We start from the raw sequence: 21,641 nt of genomic DNA, 5'->3' as shown, positions 1-21,641 counted from the left end.
TTGTTGAAAATGCTATCCTTTTTCCACTGGATGGTTTTAGCTCCTTTGTCAAAGATCAAGTGACCATGGGTGTGTGGATTCATTTCTGGGTCTTCAATTCTATTCCATTGATCCTCTTGACTGTCTCTGTACTGATATCATACAATTTTATCACTATTGCTCTGTAATACTGCTTTAGGCCAGGGATGGTGATTCCTCCAGAAGTTCTTTTGTTGTTGAGGATAGTTTTTGGTCTCCTGGGTTTTTTTTTTTTTATAGTCCAAATGAATTTTCAAATTGTTCTCTCTAACTCCATGAGAAAGTGAATTGGAAATTTGATGGGGCTTGCATTGAATCTGTAGTTTGCTTTTGGCAAGATGGCTATTTTTACATTGTTAATCCTGCCAATCCATGATCACGTGAGATCTTTCCATCTTCTGAGATCTTCTTCAATTTCTTTCTTCAGAGACTTGAAATTCTCGTCATACAGATCTTTCACTTGCTTGGTTAAAGTCACACTGAGGTATTATCTGTTATTTGTGACTATTGTGAAGTGTGTTGTTTCCCTTATTTCTTTGTCAGCCTGTTTACCCTTTGAGTAGAGGAGATCTACTGATTTGTTTGAGCGAAATTTATATCTAGCCACTTTCTGAAGTTATTTATCAGGCTTAGTAGTTCTCTGGTGATACTTTTGGGGTCACTTAAGGATACTATCATATCATCTGTAAATAGTGATAGTTTGAGTTCCTCCTTAGCAATTCATATTCCTTTGACCTCCTTTTGTTTTCTGATTGCTCTGGCTAGGACATCAAGTTCAATATTGAATAAATTTGGAGAGAGTGGGCAGCCTTATCTAGTCCCTGATTTTAGTGGGATTGCTTCAAGTTTCTCTCCATTTTGTTTGATGTTGGCTACTGGTTTGCTGTATATTTCTTTTCCTTTGTTTAGGTATAGACCTTGAATTCCTGATCTTTCCAAGACTTTTAACATGAAAAAGTGTTGAATTTTGTCAAATACTTTCTCAGCATCTAATGAGACGATCATGTGTTTTTTTTTCCTTTGTGTTTGTTTATATAGTAGATTACATTGATGAATTTCCATATACTGAAACATACTTGCATCCCTGGGATGAAGGCTACTTGATTATCATTTTGATGTCTTCTTGAATTCAGTTTGTGAGAATTTTATTGGGTATTTTTGCATTGATATTCATAAGGGAAATTGTTCTGAAGTTCTCTTTTTTTGTTGGGTCTTTGTGTGGTTTAGGTATAAGCATAATTGTGGCTTCATAGAAGGAATTGGGTAGTGTTCCTTCTGATTCTATTTTATCAGATAGTTTGGACATTATTGGTATTACGTCTTGTATGAAGATCTCATAGAATTCTGCACTAAACCCTTCTGGTCCTGGGCACTTTTTGGTTGGGAGATGTTCAATAGCTGCTTCCACTTCTTTAGGAACTATGAGACTGCTTAGATCGTTCATCTTATCCTGATTTAACATTGGCACCTTGTATCTCTCTAGAAAATTGTCCATTTCTTCTAGATTTTCCAGTTTTGTTGAATATAGACTCTTGTAGTAGGATCTGATGATTTTTTTGAATTTCCTCAGATTCTGTTGTTATATTTCCCTTTTCATTTTTGACTTTGTTAATTTGTATACTCTCTCTGTGCTGTGTGGTTAGTCTGGCTAAGGGTTCATCTATATTGTTGATTTTTCAAAGAACCAGGTACTGGTTTTGTTGATTCTTTGTATAGTTCTTTTTTTTTTCTTACTTGGTTGATTTCATCCCAAAGTTTGATTATTTACTGCTGTGTGCTCCTCTTGGGTGTATTTGCTTGTTTTTGTTCTAGAGCTTTTAGGTGTGCTGTCAAGCTGCTAGTGTTTCCTCTTTCCAGTTTCCTTTTGGAGGCACTCGGAACTATGAGTTTTTCTCTTAGTGCTGCTTTCATTGTGTCCCATAAATTAGGGTATGTTGTGTATATATTTTCATTAAATTCTAATAAGTCCTAATTATTTTATTTATCCTTGAGTAAGTCATTATTGAGTAGAGCATTGTTCAACTTCTATGTTTATGTGGGATTTCTGTCCTTTTTGTTGCTATTGAAGACCAGCCTTTGTCTGTAGTGATTTAATAGGATGTATGTGATTATTTCAATCTTTTTTTTATCTGTTGAGATCTGTTTTTTTTTGACTGATTATATGATCAATTTTGGAGAAGGTACCATGAAGTGCTAAAATGGTATATTCTTCTGTTTTAGAGTGAAATGTTCTGTAGGTATCTGTTAAATCCATTTGGTTGATAACTTCTTTTCATTTCTCTGTGTCTCTGTTTAATTTCTTTTTCCATGACCTGTCCATTGATGAGAGTAGGGTGTTGAGGTCTCCAACTATTATTGTTTGAGGTGCAATTTGTGCTTTGAGCTTTAGTAAAGTCTCTTTTATGAATGTAAGTGCCCTTGCATTTGGACTACATATTCAAGATTGAGAGGTCATCATTTTTCCTTTGATAAATATGAAGTGTCCTTCCTTATCTTTTTTGATAACTTTATGTTGAAAGTCAATTTCTTTTGATATTAGAATGGCTATGCCAGCTTGTTTCTTGGGACCATTTGCTTGGAAAATTGTTTTTCAGACTTTTCCTTGAGGTAGTGTCTGTCTTTGTCACTGAAATGTGTTTCCAGTATGCAGCAAAATGCTAGGTTCTCTTTACATATCTAGTCTGTCTATTTCTTTTTATTGGGGATTTGAGTCCATTTATGTTAAGAGATATTAAGAACAGTGGTTTTTCTTCCCTGTTATTTTTGTTTTTAGAGGTGGAATTATGTTTGTGTGGCTCTCTTCTTTTGGGTTTGTTGCAGTAAGGTTTCTTTCTTGCTTTTTCTAGGGTGTAGTTTTCCTCCTTGTGTTGGAGTTTTCAATTTATTATCCTTTCTAGGGATGAATTTGTGGAAAGACATTGTGTAAATTTGGTTTTGTCATGGAATATCTTGGTTTCTCCATCTATGGTATTCTAGAGATTTGCTTGATATAGTAGCCTGGGCTGGCATTTGTGTTCTCTTAGGGTCTGTGTGACATTTGCCCAGGGTCTTCTGGCTTTCATATTCCCTGTTAAGAATTCTGGTGTATTTCTGATAGGTCTGCCTTTATATGTTAGTTGACCTTTTCCCCTTACTGCTTTTAATATTCTTTCTTTGCTTTGTGCATTTGGTGTTTTGACTATTATGTGACAGGAGGAGTTTCTTTTCTGGTCCAATCTATTTGGAGTTCTGTAGGCTTCTTGTACGTTTATGAGCATCTCTTTTTTAGGTTAGGGAAGTTTTCTTCTATAATTTCATTGAAGATATTACTGACCTTTAATTTGTGAGTCTTTGCTCTCTTCTGTACCTATTATCCTTAGCTTCAATCTTTTCACTGTGTTCTGGATTTCCTGGATGCTTTTGGTTAGGAACTTTTTGCATTTTTCATTTTCTTTGATGGTTGTTTCAATGTTTTCTATGGTATCTTCTTTCCCTGATATTCTTTCTTCTATTTCTTGTATTTTGTTGGGGACACTTGTGTCTATGACTCCTGATCTCCTTCCTAGGTTTTCTATCTCCAGGGTTATCTCCCTTTGTGCTTTCTTCATTGTATCTATTTCCATTTTTAGATCCTGGATGATTTTATTAAATTCCTTCACCTGTTTGTTTGTGTTTTCCTGTAATTCTTTAAGGAACTTTTGTGTTTCCTCTTTCAGGGGTTCTACTTGTTTACCTGTGGGGTTTGTTTGTTTGTTTGTTTGTTTTTTGTATTTCTTTAAGGGAGTTATTTATATCCTTCTTTAAGTCCTCTATCATCTTCATGAGATGTGATTTTAAATCCAAATCTTGCTTTTCAGATATGTTTGGATATCCAGTATTTGCTTTAGTGGGAGAACTGGGCTCTGATGTTTCTAAGTAGTCTTGGTTTCTGTTGCTTAGGTTCCTGATCTTGCCTCTCACCATCTGTTTATCCGTGATATTATCTAGTCTTGCTGTTTCTGACAGTGGCTTGACCCTCCTGTAAGCCTGTGTGTCCCCAATCCTTGAGACCTCCTTTCTTCCAGTAGGATCTGTGTACTGAGAGCTGTATCACAGTATCAGCTCTGGGTTCAGGCAGAAACATGAAGGATCCAGTCCCAGAGTGCTCCTTGCTTCCTAAGTCCAGAGGACTCTAGGTGGGTTCCTCTTGGGCCAATAATATGAAAAGATGTGGTTTGTCCCCTGTGCTCTCAGGATTGTCTGCATTTCTGAGAGTCCTTCTCTCTCCCTAGGGTATCTGAGTACAGAAGACTGTGGGACAGGGTCAGCTCAGGGTGCAGGCAGAAACTGCCCATTTAGCTTTTTAAATAGCCATAGGCAGCACAACACCTGGGCATTGTCCACCCTCCCTAATAGAATCTATCTCTCTATTGGTGAGCCTAAGTTATCAATTACTATTTAATATGTTCCATCTGGCTGCACTTAACTCCCATTGGACACCCCAGTGGGCCAAGTTCTATTGACCCTTAATCTATGGAGACTCTTCTTCCTTCTGCTCATTCTTCCTTTACACCATGGCAGTTTCTTTCCTCTTTCTTCCTCATGGTCCCCTCTCTCCAAGCCCACACTATCTCAACCCCAACTATGTCTCTTCTTCCCAGCTATTGGCTGTTGGCATCTTTATTTACTAATCACAATTAACTGGGAGCCAGTTTGCAGATTCCAGGTTTGGGGGAAGGGGGCAGCAGTTAGCATTATAATTGGCAGTAAAAGACAAAACCCTAGCAATAGTAATAATTAAAGCAAAGTGTCAAGATAAATGGCAATAAGGAAGATGTTAGACTTATCCACAAGAATTTGCCTCAGTTCTTTGAGGAAAAAGCATGAGGAAACTAGATGTACAGTTGATGTTGGGCAGTTCTCAAACCTTGACCATTTCTCTCTTCCCTCACCTGAAAATAGTCACTTGTGCAAACATATACACATTTATAAAATACTTTTTTACTACAACTCTGAATTTTTAGATAAAGGGGTCATCATGGAATTCACATACAGACACACTGCACTCCAATATTGGCTATCATAAAACAATTTTTATTATTTTATTACATACGTGTAAAAATTTAAAACACAAGGCACATTAACTAAAATAAGTTATAAAAATAATGTACCAGATCTTCCTTCTGGCATTCTTGCCCCATGGGGGCCAGATCAACAGCCCAGCTGATACTCCCCCAAATGCTGCAGCCTGCATGCTCCCCAGGATGTCTGCAGTGACCAAGGACACAGTTGAGAATTTCAGTCAAATACCTAAGCCAACTAGGACACCCACATAGCCCAACAGACACAGGACCTACCCCTACCACCCTGCAATTCATCTACTGTCTGTTCCACTCCCCCAGCCCTTAGCCAGATGAGTGGCCCTATACCTGCCCAAACACTACAACCTCCGAATCTCCCGTGAGGTCCACAGTAACCAAGGGCACAGGAGGTCGCAATAAACAGGGACACAGAAGGTCCACAGTAACCATGGACATAGTAGGCCAACACTGCATGCGTCCAAGGAGACAAGCTCTAACAGGTCACAGAGCCCTACCTGCGTCTAAGGAGTCCAGTTCGATTCACAGACACCTAGGTCAGTTAACACCAGAGAGAAGCAGATGGCTAGAGACCAGCAGAAGATCATAAGTGACTCAACCTAATGTAATTTGACAGCATTAGAACCAAGCTCTCCCATCACAACAAGCCTGGGTTACCCTAACACTCATGACAAGCAAGAGACTTTCCTAAAATCCCATCTCATGAAGAAGATAGAAGAACTCTGTTAAAGAAATTCAGGAAAACATAGGCAGACAGGTAGAAGGCCTTTAAAAAGAATCAAGTCCCTTAAAGAAATACAGAAAAATATAAGCAGGCAAGGAAATTGAACTAAAAATGGAAATAGAAATAACAAAGAAAACATAAATGAAAGCAACCTAGGAGATAGATGACTTAGGAAAAGATCAGGAACTATAGATAAATGGAAGCATAACCAACAGAATCTCAGGCGTAGAAGATATGATAGAAAATACTAACATATCAGTCTAAGAAAATACAAAGTGTAAAAAGCTCCTAGCCTAAAACATACAGGAAATTCAGGACACAATGAAAAGATCATACCTAATTATAATAGTAATAGAAGAGAGTGAAGAATTCCAACTCAAAGGGTCAGAAAACATCTTCAATAAAATGATAGACGACTTCCCTAACTTAAAGAAAGAGGTTGCCATAAACATACAAGAATCCTAGAGAACACCAAATAGATTGGACTAGAAAAGAAAATCCTCCCATCACATAATTATCAAAACACTAAATACACACAACAGAGAAGAATATTAAAAGTGGTAAGGAAAATAGGCCAAGTAACATATAATAGCAGACTTATCAGAATTGCACCAGACTTCTCAGCAGAGACTCTAAAAGCTGGAAGACAGATGTCATGTAGACTCTCAGAGAATAGAAATGCCAGCCCAGGCTACTCTACCCAGCAAAACTCTCAATTAACATAGATGGAGAAACCAAGATATTCCATGACAAAACCAAATTTAAACAACATCTTTCAACTAATACAGCCCTACAGAGGAAACTGGATGGAAATTTTTAACACAAAAAGGGAAACTACACCCAAGAAAAACCAAGAAATTAATCTTCTCACAACAATTCCAAAAGAAGAGATCCACCCAAAAGCAATACCACCTCTAAAGACAAAAATTACAGAAACCAAGTCATTGGTCTTTATTGTCTCTCAATATCAATGGACTCAATTGCCCAATAAAAAGTCATAGTCTAAATCACTGGATACATAAACAGGACCTAGCACTTTGCTGCATATAAAAAACATACCTTAGTGACAAAGATAGACACTAGTTCAAAGACAATGCCTGGAAAAAAAATACAGAATACCCAAGATACGATCCACAGAACTCAAGGAGGTTAACAAGCCAAAGGGCTCGAGTGAAGATGCTTTAATTCCATATCAGGTAGAGGGAGGGAATAACCTAGGAGGGAAGGGGCAAGGGAAAGGAGGAACATGATCAGGTATTGGGGTAGTGAACAGGAGTGTAGTCCTGAGGCCCAGAAGAATGAATGGGAATAGAAAACCTCAGGAGGTGGGAGGCAGGGGTATCCTATGGAATGTACCAGAGACCTGGGAGGTGAGAAACTCTGTGGACCCAAATAGAGGGACCTTAGATGAAATGCCTAACAGTGGGGAGAGGGAACTCATAGAGTCCATCTCCAGTAGAAAGACAGGGCATCAAGTGGAGGGTTGGCATTGCTATCTCACAGTCAAAAACTCTGACCCAGACTAAACCACTACCCAAAGACTATACATGGACTGACCCAGGGCTCCAACTGCATATGTAGCAGAGAATAGCCTTGTTGGGCACCAGTGCCAAGGTTGGACCCCCAGAGCAGGGGAATATCAGGGGTAGTGGTGGTATGAAGGGGTGAATGGGGGAACACTCTTATGGGGGAGGGGGAGGGGATAAGGGGTTTATGGACAGGAAACTGGGAAAGGGAATAACATTTGAAATGTAAATAAAGAAATATATCCAATAAAGAAAAAGAAACAAACAAAAAACCCAACAAACCAACAAATCAACCAACCAACCAACCAAACAAACAAAAACTCCTCTGACTCAGAATTGTCCCTGTCTAAAAGAACTGCAGGAACAAAAATGGAAAAGAGATTGAGGATAAGAAGGTCCAGTGACCAGCCCAAATTGAGATCCATCTCAAGGGGAGACTCCAAGGCCTGACACTATTACTCATGCTATGGTGTGCTAAGATGCAGATACTTGCACTCAACCACTGAACTGAAGTCAGGGGCCCCTGTGTTGAATTAGGGAAAGACTGGGAGAAGTTGAGGAGGAAGGCAGTAATCCCACAGGAAGACCAGCAGTCTCAATGAACCTGGACCCCCAAGACCTCTCAGACAGTGAGCCAGCAACCAGGCAGCATATGCTAGGAGGTCTGAGGCCACTGATATACATACAGCAGAGGACTGCATGGTCTGGCTTCTGTCAGAGAACATGCACATAACCCTCAAGAGACTTGAGGCCCTGGGAGTGGGGAGACCTGGCGTTCGGGGGGGGGCATCCTCTTGGAGTTGTGGGGGGATGGGATGAGGTTCTGTCAGAGTGCAGATTAAAAAGGGGAAAACAACTAAACTGTAAAAAAAGATTAAAGATAATTTTTTTAAAAAAGAAAAAAATTATGAAATTTCTAGGTAAATAGTTGTTCTGGAAACAATTATTCTGAATGAACCAACCAAGACCCAGAAATAAAAATGCCATATATTTTTTTTCTCAATGTGGCTGCTAGCTTTAACTGTTTAGATGTGTGTGTTTAAATTAGAATGTCCACAGAAATTAGGAAGCTGGTAAGGGGCCATGTGTAGAATAGAATTCAAGGAAAGGAGAAAAGAATGCTGGTGGCATGAAGAAGGGCAGGACGTTATAGAACAGAAAGATTAAAGGAGTAAGAGTGAGAAGACGGAGCACAGTTGGGGGTGAGCTTTAAAACACTAAGGCCTTCTGAAAAACACCACATGGGACTCTGTTAGTGTAGAAACTTCCTAAAATATACATATGCATGTGTATGTGTATGTTTATATGTATTTGTATGTGTATAGATGTATATGGATACATACATGTGATTTAATTTGACCTATTCTATAACAGAAGCACAATACCTCCCGGAAACACTATTAGCAATCTAATAAAATGCCTAGTGCAAGCATAGACCACCGTGCTTTAAACTGGTAGGCAGTAGAGTACCACAGACTCCCTCCAAGCATTTTAGACTGTTGACATTGTTCTTTTTCAGTCTCCTCCAGGTCCCAAACTTGATGGTAAGAATGTATTGCAGAAGACCACACATGCACAAGTCATAGGATACAGAAAAACCAAGCTGGAACCGAACTGGAAGTTTCACCCCAACTGGTTTACTTTCAAAGTATTATAGGAGCTCATGCATGCTTCCAGAGGAGAAAAAGACACCAACAATTGTGTGCAACTGTGAACCTTGTTAGGTGTAATAACAACTGGCCCATCAAGATGTACTCACTGGTACAATACTGGCATGAATGGTATAGAGTATTCAACCAATTTATGGAGAGGATTTAGAATCTACTCCACAAGAAAGATTTCATGCCTGGTACTATAAACTGGGCCAAAACCACATGACTGGCTAGGACATAGATCCCTAGATCTATAGATATAGTCCCATAGATTAGGAGAGAACCTAATGCCATTGTTTCAGCAGGTGGACATAGTATTAAACCATTCCTCAGTCATCATCTTATATCTATAGATTAGTGCATCCCTCAGTCCTCATCAGTGAAGCTTCTAGTTGTTGTAGATGATGACTAGTACAGAGATCCAGAATTGGCACAGTGGAAAACAGGAAATCGACATCATAGCCATTTATCCTCAAAGTTGGGGTTCATCAGGGAAAAGGGAGTTAGAATTACTATAAGAGCCAGGGGTAGTAGATATTGCCAGGAAAACAATATTGGCTGCATGACAGCTTCTGCATATATGAACTCACAGCAGCTATGACTATGTACATAAATCCCGAACAAGAGCCAGACAAGGGAGGGGCTCGTGCATCCCTGTCCCCATCTCAGATGTTATTGGAAATTGATGGCTTTTGTCGGAGGGAGCTTAAATTTTCTTTTGAGGATGATGTCAATCTTGATTTGGTAAATAGTCATGCATCTAGCCACATACAGGTAGCAAAGAATGGGGTCAGTTTATTTGAAAAATGAGAGAAAACATCAAGTTAGGATTTAACAGTTGAAGTGGAAACTGAAGGTTTTTTTTTGAAAGCCAGTTGGGTGGTATTTTACCTGAAGGAGTGTTTTCCTGACATGAACACAGGTGAAAGACTAAGGCAGACTCATGAGGGAACATTACCTGAAGCAGACACAGGACAAAGTTTGTCCTGTTAAAGCAAGCATTGGAAAGGACATGCGATGAAGGATTTCTTGCTAACAACACAAAGGCCTCACATTGCATAGTTGAACTGCATTTGTCAGGACTCCATAAAGAGAAATGCACCAAAACCTTCTGGCGGTGTGCTGCAGTTTCTTGCAGCTTCTGAAATCTTCGGCTGATTGGCAGAGTGATGTCAGCTGAGATAGATCCATGTGCTGAAGCAAGGCCCAAGCTTGAAGCAAGACTCATGGAGGACACGTGATGTTCGGAAGGTGTAAACTGGACTAGACAGGCAGTGAAGAGGCAGAGCTTGACTTGCTTATAGAACTAGCTGTGCAATGCGTGTGGGGTTTGTATCTTCACTGAGCTTCACTTCCCCGAAAGAGGCACAGCTGAGAACTTCTCCTTGCGTTCCTCTGGCTGACTTCTGCTGAGGCTGAGGCCTGGCTGTCTCTGCTAGGTAGTGCCACTAATACTGACTCATGTCACCTATCCTAACTCTACCAAACTGGACTGCTGGTGTATCCATGAAGTGTTTGTGAGTGGATCAAGCTGCCACTGCTAATGTGTGAACTCAACTGCGGATTTCTAGACCATGCAGACGGGAGCTGCTCCGAAGGACCTTCCTAAACAGGTTCACTTCCCCATATGCTCCATTACCTCTGCTGGGTGGTGGCTATAAGGGAGGCTAAAGCATTTAAAAACCATCACTAAAAATAGGTTTTGAAAAAAAATTAAAGTTACAGGAGTGGTAGAGAATAATATAGGGGAGGAATTGTAGAGGAAGGAGTTGCTGTGTGTGTGTGTGTGTGTGTGTGTGTGTGTGTGTGTCTGTGTGTTTGACCACAACATATTATATGAAGGTATAAAATTTTCAGTAACAATTAACTAGTTAGACTCCCATATATGCCAGTGAAACAGAATAGAGAATAAAGAAATAAATCCTCATATGTACAGATATCCATAGATGCCAAAAACATACACTAGAGAGAAATTTTATTTTCCTTTAAAAGTTGTGTTTGTAAACTATATATTCATACTTATTAATAAAAATGCATCATGTATATTATTACCATGTACACAAATACATCCATATATATTACCATTTACACACATGCACAAAAATAAGACAGTACAAAAACAAAAGCAAAAACCAAATGAAGGAATTTTATGGTCAAAGGAATTGAATAAATAATGCAATAATTAAATAATTCACATAATTCAATAATGACTTGAAAAAATGTTCAATATTCTTTGCTTAGTGAGGTACAAATGAAAACTATGTTGAGATTTTGTCTCATCCCAAGTAGTCTAGAGAGCTTCAAGAAATAGTGGCAAATGCTAGGGGAGATGTGTGGAGAGTGAATAGTTACACTGATGTTAGGAATGTAATTAGTCCAGCTGTTATGGAAACTAGTGTTGGAGATTGGTCCTAATGCTTTGAATTAATTGGGAATCTTCATGTCCGAATACTGAGGACCTTGTCCCCAACTGGTTTTTGATCAACCAATAAAAATGTCAGAGCCAATGGTTGGGCAAAGAGGGAAGGGGCAGGAACCTTAGATTTGCAAGGACAAGGATGCAGGAGTTGGGAGAATCACCATGAGTTGGAGAAGAATGATGGGACTCAGGAGCTTCAGGAGAGAAAGCCAACCATCCATGTGAAAATTTGGGTGAGTGGCCACTGCCTACTTCCTCAATTGAGTCTGGGAAACAGGGGAAGGTTTAGAATTATCTAGCCTTTGAGTAGCCAAGGAATTTCAAAATTAAGCTTGTGTGTGTGTGTGTGTGTGTGTGTGTGTGTGTGTGTGTGTGTTTCATTTGCAGAATCAAAGAGTTCCTGGGTAGGTGGCTGGAGATGCGTGTTCTATTGGGAGCACAAAGGCAGTGTAGCAAAAATTGCTGCTACAAACTAATATGAATGTTTATCAAAAATCTAAAAACAGGATTTCTATGTAATTCAGAGATGTCACTCTCAACTTACATGCTCGAGGAATTCAAGCATGTCACATATGTACTTGCACATTTGGATTTATTATCACTATTCACTGTACCCAACATATAGATTCAGCCTAGATGTGTGGATAATGAAAATATGATATATACACAAATAAATTTTATTTAGATATACAGAAGATTGAAATTATTTGCAGATAAACAAGGAGAACTGATGATCAGCATGTTAAACAAAATGAACTAGATGTAGATAAATATTGCATGTTTTTTTTCATATACAGATACTAGGTAAAATATAAAGTCATGAACCAAGGAGGTCCAAGATTTGGAAAATGGAAGCGGACCAGTAGAGAGGGAAGAGAAGACAGTGTATATGGTGTCAATATAATCAAACTACACGATATGCACAGATGAGTATTTCACGAGACCCATTATTTTGTACTAGAAATATACTCTAACTGAAAAGAAAGGAGATCCAGTTATAAATATAGTGATAAAGAAGAAGAAATAAAGTATGTTGACAGGAAAAAAGTTCCTGGAATGTACAAATAGAAAGAAGCTTGGTTTAGCCTTGTCTGTAGTATATAAAAATGAAAGTGTTACTCAAACTAATAGAAGAAAAACTAGGGAAGCATCTGGAACACATGGGCACTGGAAAAAATTTCCTGAACAAAACACCAATGGCTTATGCTCTAAGATCAAGAATTGACAAATGGGATCTCATAAAACTGCAAAGCTTCTGTAAGGCAAAGGACACTGTGGTTAGGACAAAACGGCAACCAACAGATTGGGAAAAGATCTTTACCAATCCTACAACAGATAGAGGCCTTATATCCAAAATATACAAAGAACTCAAGAAGTTAGACCGCAGGGAAACAAATAACCCTATTAAAAATGGGGTTCAGAGCTAAACAAAGAATTCACAGCTGAGGAATGCCGAATGGCTGAGAAACACCTAAAGAAATGTTCAACATCTTTAGTCATAAGGGAAATGCAAATCAAAACAACCCTGAGATTTCACCTCACACCAGTGAGAATGGCTAAGATCAAAAACTCAGGTGACAGCAGATGCTGGCGAGGATGTGGAGAAAGAGGAACACTCCTCCATTGTTGGTGGGATTGCAGACTGGTAAAACCATTCTGGAAATCAGTCTGGAGGTTCCTCAGAAAATTGGACATTGAACTGCCTGAGGATCCAGCTATACCTCTCTTGGGCATATACCCAAAAGATGCCTCAACATATAAAAGAGACACGTGCTCCACTATGTTCATCGCAGCCTTATTTATAATAGCCAGAAGCTGGAAAGAACCCAGATGCCCTTCAACAGAGGAATGGATACAGAAAATGTGGTACATCTACACAATGGAATATTACTCAGCTATCAAAAACAACGAGTTTATGAAATTCGTAGGCAAATTGTTGGAACTGGAAAATATCATCCTGAGTGAGCTAACCCAATCACAGAAAGACATACATGGTATGCACTCATTGATAAGTGGCTATTAGCCCAAATGCTTGAATTACCCTAGATCCCTAGAACAAACGAAACTCAAGACGGATGATCAAAATGTGAATGCTTCACTCCTTCTTTAAATGAGGAAAAAGAATACCCTTGGCAGGGAAGGGAGAGGCAAAGATTAAAACAGAGACTGAAGGAACACCCATTCAGAGCCTGCCCCACATGTGGCCCATACATATACAGCCACCCAATTAGACAAGATGGATGAAGCAAAGAAGTGCAGACCGACAGGAGCCGGATGTAGATCGCTCCTGAGAGACACAGCCAGAATACAGCAAATACAGAGGCGAATGCCAGCAGCAAACCACTGAACTGAGAATAGGTCCCCCGTTGAAAGAATCAGAGAAAGAACTGGAAGAGCTTGAAGGGGCTCGAGACCCCAAAAGTACAACAATGTCAAGCAACCAGAGCTTCCAGGGACTAAGCCACTACCTAAAGACTATACATGGACTGACCCTGGACTCTGACCCCATAGGTAGCAATGAATATCCTAGTAAGAGCACCAGTGGAAGGGGAAGCCCTGGGTCCTGCTAAGACTGAACCCCCAGTGAACTAGTCTATGGGGGGAGGGCGGCAATGGGGGGAGGGTTGGGAGGGGAACACCCATAAGGAAGGGGAGGGGGGAGGGGGATGTTTGCCCGGAAACCGGGAAAGGGAATAACACTTGAAATGTATATAAGAAATACTCAAGTTAATAAAAAAAAAATAAAAAAAATGAAAGTGTTAGGAATAAATTAGCTCTATTGCATACATGTTTGAAGCAGTTAGTTGGGATATTATATTAACTTTCAACTTCTCTGTTCTGTACCTTAAAGTTAGCCTTAAAATGATAATATTAACAGGATAACAGGAGATATATGACATTCATGGTAATGGTATTACTTTTTTTCTTTTGTTGAGATCAGGCCTCATGAAACACAGGATGGCCTTAACTCTTTATTTTACTAGTAGAAATTTTAATTATTGTTATAAAAAGTGTTTTAACTAGTAATGGGAAATGTTGCAGATAAATAATGTTTAAATAATAATCTCTAATATCTCTTAAAATTTTGTTTTAAATGTCTATTTCATTATTATAGTTCAAACTGTCAACCATTTTTAAACAATATATATCAAACAATAAAATAATTTATTTAGAATTGTCTTTGGTTTTATTTTACAAAATATATTTTTTGTTTTATTCTAGGACATTTTCTGTCCTGAATATTGTCTCCAAGGAAGAATTGAAGTAGATGCAAAAGTGTAGCATACCTTTTAAAAAATGTTTAACTTTCTTGGGTGTTTTATGTATTTATATTTCAAATGTTATCCCTTTACCCCCCTCTCCAATACCCCCTGCCACTCACTCTTCTTCTAAGAGGATGCTCCCACTCCCAGCAACTCACTCCTACCTCAACGCCTTGCCATTTCTCTACATTGGGAAAATGAGTCGTCACAGGACCAAGGGTTTTGTTTCCTACTGATGCTGGACAATGCCATCCTCTGATACATATGTGGCTGGAGTCATAGGTCCCTCCATGTGTACTCATTGGTTGGTGGCTTAGTTCCAGGGAGCTCTGGGTCATTGATATTGTTGTTCTTCCTGTGAGGTTGCAAACTCCTTCAACTCCTTCAGTCTTTTCTCTAACTCTTGCATTGGGCTCACCTTGTTCATTCAGTCCAATAGTTAGCTGCAAGCATTCTCATCTGTATCTGCTCTGGCAGAACCTTTCAAGAGACACCATATCTAGCTCCTGTCAGCAAGCACTTCTTGGTATCAGCAAAAGTGACTGGATTTGGTGGCTACATATGGGATGGATTCCCAGGTGGGGCAGTCTTTGGATGACCTTTTCTTCAGTCCCTGTTCCACTATTAGTACTTACCTGTATTTTCTCCCGTGAGTATTTTGTTCTCCCTTCTAGGAATGAATGAATCATTCATATTTTGGTATTCCTTCTTCTTGAGTTTCATATGATCTATGAATTTTTCCTTAGGTGTTCCAATCTTTTGGGCTAATATGCACTTATCAGTGAGTGCATACCATGTGTGTTCTTTTGTGATTGGGCTACCTCACTCAGGACGATATTTTCAAGTTCCATCCATTTACCTAAAAATTTCATGTAGTTGTTGTTTTTAACAGCTGATTAGAAATCCATTGTGCAAATGTACCACATTTTCTGTATCCATTCCTCTGTTGAAGGACATCTGGGTTCTTTCCAGTTTCTGGCTATTATAAATAAGGCTACTATGAACATAGTGGAGCATTTGTCTTTTTTGTATGTTGGAGAATCTTTTGGGTATATGCCCAGGAGTGGTGTAGCTGGGTCCTCAGGTAGTACTATTTCCAATTTTCTGTGGAACCCTCAGACTGATTTCCAGAATGATTGTACCAGCTTGCAATCCCACCAGCAATGGAGAAGTCTTTATTCACATCCTTGGCAATATCTGCTGTCACCTGAGTTTTTGATCTTAGCCATTCTGACTGGTGTGAGGTGTAATCTCAGGGTTGTTTTGATTTTCATTTCCCTGATGACTAATTGAATATTTCTTTAGGTGCTTCTCAGTCATTCAGTATTCCTCACTTGAGAATTCTTTGTTTAGCGCTGTACACCATTTTTGTTATTTGATCATCTGGCATCTAACTTCTTGAGTTCTTTGTACATTTTAGATATTAACCCTCTATTAGACATGGGATATGTAAAGATCTTTTCCCAATTTGTTGGTTGCTGTTTTGTCCTATTGATAGTGTCTTTGCATTACAGAAGGTTTGAAATTTTATATCATCTCATTTGTCGATTCTTGATCTTAGAGCAACTGATAGAGGACAAAGTGTGGAGCAGAGACTGAAGGAAAGGACATCCAGAGACAACACCACCTGGGGATCCATTCCATATACAGACACCCAACCCAGACACTATTGAGGATGTCAGGAAATTCTTGCTGACAGGAGCCTGATATGGATGTCTCCTGAGAGGCTCTGCCAGAGCCTGACAAATACAGAGGCTGATGCTTACAGCCAACCATTGAACTAAGTATGGGTTCTCCAATGGTGGAGTTAAAAAAAAGGACTGAGCTGTTGGGTTTTGAAACCTCATAAGAAGAACAACATCATCAACTGATCAGACCCCCACCCCCAGAGCTCCCAGGGACTGAACCACCAACTAAAGAGTACTCACTGATGGACCCATGACTCCGACCCCATATATAGCAGAGGATGATCCTGTTGGGTCAATAGAAGGAGAGGCCTTTGGTCTGGTGAAGGCTCGATGCCCCAGTGTAGGGGGATGATGGTGTGGGGAGGCAGGAGTGGATGGTGGGTGGGTGGGAAAGCATCCTCATTGAAGCAGCGGGAGGGGGAATGGAATAGGGGGTTTCTGGAAGGGAAACCAGAAAAGGGAATAACATTTGAAATGTTAGTAATAAAATGTCCAACAAAAAAGAAAGTAAAAGTAACAAAGGAAAAGTAGATAGAAAGAAAGAAAAATCAGTGGTTTTTACCATTGATCTTTCTTTCTAGCTCCTATTGTTAACTTTTATTGTTCCTGTGCAACTAAAGGTTTTTGATTTTTCCAAGCAGTTGATTACAGATGTTCACCAAACACATTCAGTTTATAGGGCACAATTGAGCTGACTCCCTAGCCTTCACAGTGACATTTTGTTCTTCTTTTCTTTTTTCTTTTTAAACAAAATGTTTACCTGGTAATATGAACTTTTATTCCTTGAACTTGGAAGGTTAGAACAAGAGGGCTAGGAGTTCAAAGTCTTTCCCTGCTTCACAATGAACTTGATGCTAACGTGTGCTACATAAAACCTGAAAAACATCCAGGAAGCCAAGCCAAATTGTTTTCTGTGAGGACTGTGTATGAAATGTTCAAAAGTTATACAATAAAACACTGCAATAAACACTATTTCAATCATTATTATTATGTGTATGTTTTCTAGATCACAATCTATCATTGAGGGAGTCAGGGCAGGAGTTCAAGTCAGGAATCTGGAGGCAGAGACCATGGAGAAACATGGCTTACTAGCTTGTTCTACATAGCTTGCTTAGTTTGCTTTCTTATACAGCTCAGGAATATTTGCACAGGGCTGGCACTGCCCACAGTGAGGCTAAGCTTTTCTGTGTCAATTGTCAATAATAATAATAATAATAATAATAATAATAATAATAAGTAGTAATAGTAATGCTCAAATCAATCTAATGGAGGCAATTGTAATTTGTGTCAAGTTGACAAATGTGATCAGCATAGCATGTAGTACACATGTAATTAGACTTTCAGAAAGCGTTGAGAATGAAGCAGAAAATTATGATGTCTTATTTTTCATAAATTTGTTTAAAAAGCATCAGTATCTCATAAATCTAGGAAATTAAGAGAACTCAGCAGGGAGATGACTCAGTGGGTAAAGGCCAAGCCTAATGACCTGCATTAAACCCCTACATGGTGGAAGGAGAAAACTCATACAACTGTTCCTTTATTTTCCCATACATGTGCATGCATGTACCTATACACACACACACACACACACACACACACACACACACACACACACATACACCCACACACGCGCGCGTGCGCGCGCGCGCCACAGCTGGACACATAGACACACAGACACACAGACACAAAATGAGTGTAATAATAGCAAAAATGTAAATATAACTACTGTATGACCCAGTTAAACCATGCCTGGGTATATATCAGAAGGACTTTAAATCAACACACCACAGAGATGCATGATCACATATATTTAGTGCTGCACTATTAATAATAGCTAAGAAATGGGACTAGCCTCGATGTTTATAAACAGATGAATGGACAAAGAAAGTGTGGTTCATGTACACAGGGAATTGAATTCAGCTACCAAGAAAATGAAAATATTCAAGAAAGTGGATGCAACTCATCACGCAGAGCAAAACAAACCTGACTCGGAAAAATGATGAATATCACATTTTCTTTCAGAAATGGACTCTTTCTTTGTCTGTCTCCCTCCATATATATATACATATATATGTAGTGTGTGTCTATGTAATGTGCATACATGTATATGTGTATAATATATATTAATGAATATATTATACATATTATATACACATATATTTCATATATACACATATTTCCATATATATCCATATCTGTATATATACAAATATGTATACTTGTGCATATATGTATCTCATATACATATACACATTGAATACAAATACACATAGATACATGTATATTATATATACACACAGATATATAGTTCCATCTATATCTATATCTATATCTATATCTATATCTATATCTATATCTATATCTATATCTATATCTATATCTATATCTATATCTATATCTATATATGTATGTGTGTGCTATAAATGTAGAAAGGGGAGCATACAAGAACAGAAAGACATTTAGGCATTTTGGGGGAAGGGAGAAAGAAAGAACGGAAGAGATACAGTGATGAGATACTTGTAACTTAAAGGTGAGAAGGGAGGAAGAGCAGTAAGAGAGATGCAGAGAGTGTGAGCATTGTTAGAGGAAGGGGATGAAAGACAAAACAAAATGTAATGATATGAATGTCTGAAAATGCCAAATGCCACCAATCACACTGTATGATAGCTTAAAAAATAACAAGATAAAATGTTCATCAGTTGAATATGTAAGATTTTAAAAATTTATATAAAAGCTAATTTTGACTTTAAGAATCAGCCAAACCTGCCAGGCTATAGTGGTGCATGTCTATAATATCAACATTTAAGAGGTAGAGGTAGGCAGATCTCTGAGTTTGAGGCCAGTCTAGTATATTCAGAGCAAATTCCGACAGCCATGTCTAGAAAACCAATGAATAAATGAATAAGTGAACTAATGAATGAAATGATAAATAAATAGATTAATTGGCCAAACCTTGAGTTAACTATTTTCAGAAAGAATACTTAAGCCATTTGACATCTTTTCCCCCCAGTTTTTTGCTGAGGTAAAAATAATTTTACATACCAAATTGTAATACTTTCCTAACTTTAATCCTCAAGAAATCATGTAGAAAGTATATTCCCATTTAGTATTTCTCCCTTAAACTATTTAATACAAATGTAACATTGTCAAATAAGCTTCAAAAATGATTTTCTTTATACTTATGATTCAAACTAACGGAGTAAAGATTTCTAGATACCTTTTCTAGAAATGACAGTTACTTAACTTAGTTTTAATTAATCGATTAATGATCTGGGTGTACAGAACACATTTATATCAGAGCAACTGGGCCTAAATCCTAACTCCATCATTCTTGCAATTTGAGTTTAGTTTAAACTATGAAATTTTTTTCAGCCTCTATCAAAGAAGAGATTTATCAGAATGACCCCCAGAAGTTTGATGGACTAACTAAGCTATGTTCTTCACGTATGGGGTTTACCTGAGTAAATGCCAAGCGAGAAGCACTGAACAATTTGTTAGCTATTATTGCTCTCCGAATTATTTCATTGCTTTATCTAATTGTCTCATTATTTTGGCAAAACCCATGAAACCATACTCTTATGTGTGATGAATAATTATGCTTTCTGGCGTGATTCTTCTTGTACTTCTGTTTTGCTCTCCCTATATTAGGATGCCATGTAAAAATTGGTAGAATATGAACCAAAATTATCAAATATTTAAAGATGGAGAAAAAAACTATAAATTTTCATGAGATATATACCAGGAGGAATGTTAGGTTTTAGTTCATTTGGTAATGTATACATTTTCCATGAGTCATTTTTCTCTTGAAAAGTAATACTTCTAGCAGCAGGGGATTATCAGGTAGAAGAATGCACTCATGGAGACGGTTCTTCATTACACAAGCCTGTAAACGAGAACCAGATGTCACACTGCATGGAAAATATAAGAGAGATATTTTCTTTCACTTGAGGGTATCTGTGCAGAAGGAAAACAAAATTCTAATATATTTTGAGTATTCTTGAGCGAATGCCCAGAATATATTTGAAGAGATCTTTAACTATTACTTTGAAATTTTCCAATGAGTTCATATGAGCATATTTCTTAAAAATGAGTTTCATTTAGGAACATTTATGTTAAGCATATTTAATTGCATTTCCAAGTATCTCTGAAATAACTAGAGTATAGGATAAGTTTTTCTGTTAGATAGTAAAGTGGATGAACATAAATTTGATATAATAACTTCTGCATCATTACATGTGTTTTTCCTACAGGAAAAAGATTGTATAAGTACAGTATTTACAATTAGAGGGAGCAAATTTAGGTGCCTCTATTATATATCCCAACAGCAGATGCTAAGTCATGGTTTTGATTGAGAGTGGAATGTACATGCTGATTCCAGAAGATGTTGGCAAGGGATTGGAAGGAAAGAGATAGGAAGACACTGCTGGGATTACCATAGCAAAATAACGCCAACTGAATACTTTATGAGCAATGGTAGTTTGTTTCTCTGAGTTCTGGAGACTGGCAGGTTTAAAATCAAGTTGCTGTCAAGTTTGGTGGGTGATGAAAATCAGTTTATTGGTTTGTAGACTGATTTCTTTGAATCGTTATCTTCATATGGGTGAAGAAACAGCTTAGTTTTCTAGACTCTTATAAGGACCCCATCGCATTTTCATGACATTCTTCACAGTATAACTACTTGTAAAATGTTCAATTTCCTAATACTATTAACTTGTAAGTTTATATTCCATTGTGTTAATGCTAGACAGATAATTCAGACTACAATGGGTACGTTATCAAAAAGATACTGTTTCTCCTGGGAAATTCTGGGAGTATATAAAATACATCAAACATCCCAACTGAGGCAAAAGTTAGATAGATATGCACTGACCAATTCACAAAGATTGGCCTGCTTCATACCAATTTCTGTCTTAGTTAGGGTTTTATTGCTGTGATCAGATACCATGACCAATGTAAGTTTTATAAAGGACAACATTCAATTGGGGCTGGCTTATAGGTTCAGAGGTTTAGTCCATTATCATCAAGGCAGGAGCATGGCAGCATCCAAGCAGGCATGGTGCAGGAGGAACTGAGTTCTACATCTTCACCTGAAGGAAGCCAGGAATAAACTGAGCATCCTCAGGCAGCTAGGAGGAGGGGTTCCAAGCCCACCCCAATAGTGACGCACTTCCTACAGCAAGGCCACACCTTCTAATAGTGTCACTCCCTGGGCCAAGCATATGCAAACCATCACATTCCACTCCTTGGTCTCCATAGGCTTGTTTAAACATATGAGTCTATGGAGGCCATATCTA

General features: G+C 38.3%; 1 long non-coding RNA gene across 3 annotated transcripts in view; it reads left to right on the top strand.

The window, feature by feature from the left end:
- The window catches only part of LOC134480367 (uncharacterized), a 160,694-nt gene that overhangs the window by 119,254 nt on the left and 19,799 nt on the right, over positions 1-21,641 (top strand). The window contains exons 2-3 of one of the 3 annotated variants that reach the window (XR_015629497.1): positions 8,845-10,590; positions 12,194-14,569. The exons of 1 other annotated variant lie outside the window; for it this stretch is intronic. This is a non-coding gene — a long non-coding RNA (uncharacterized LOC134480367). Of the gene's footprint in view, positions 1-8,844; positions 10,591-12,193; positions 14,570-21,641 lie in introns of those variants that run through there. One more of the 3 variants, XR_015629495.1, reaches the window with a different exon arrangement.

This window comes from Rattus norvegicus, chromosome 9, assembly GCF_021556685.1.
Source record: "Rattus norvegicus strain SHRSP/BbbUtx chromosome 9, alternate assembly SHRSP_T2T, whole genome shotgun sequence".
In the NCBI taxonomy this organism is placed as follows: Eukaryota; Metazoa; Chordata; class Mammalia; order Rodentia; family Muridae; genus Rattus; species Rattus norvegicus.
The sequence above is the reverse complement of the archived record's forward strand: the minus strand, read 5'-3'. Positions and strand labels throughout refer to the sequence as shown.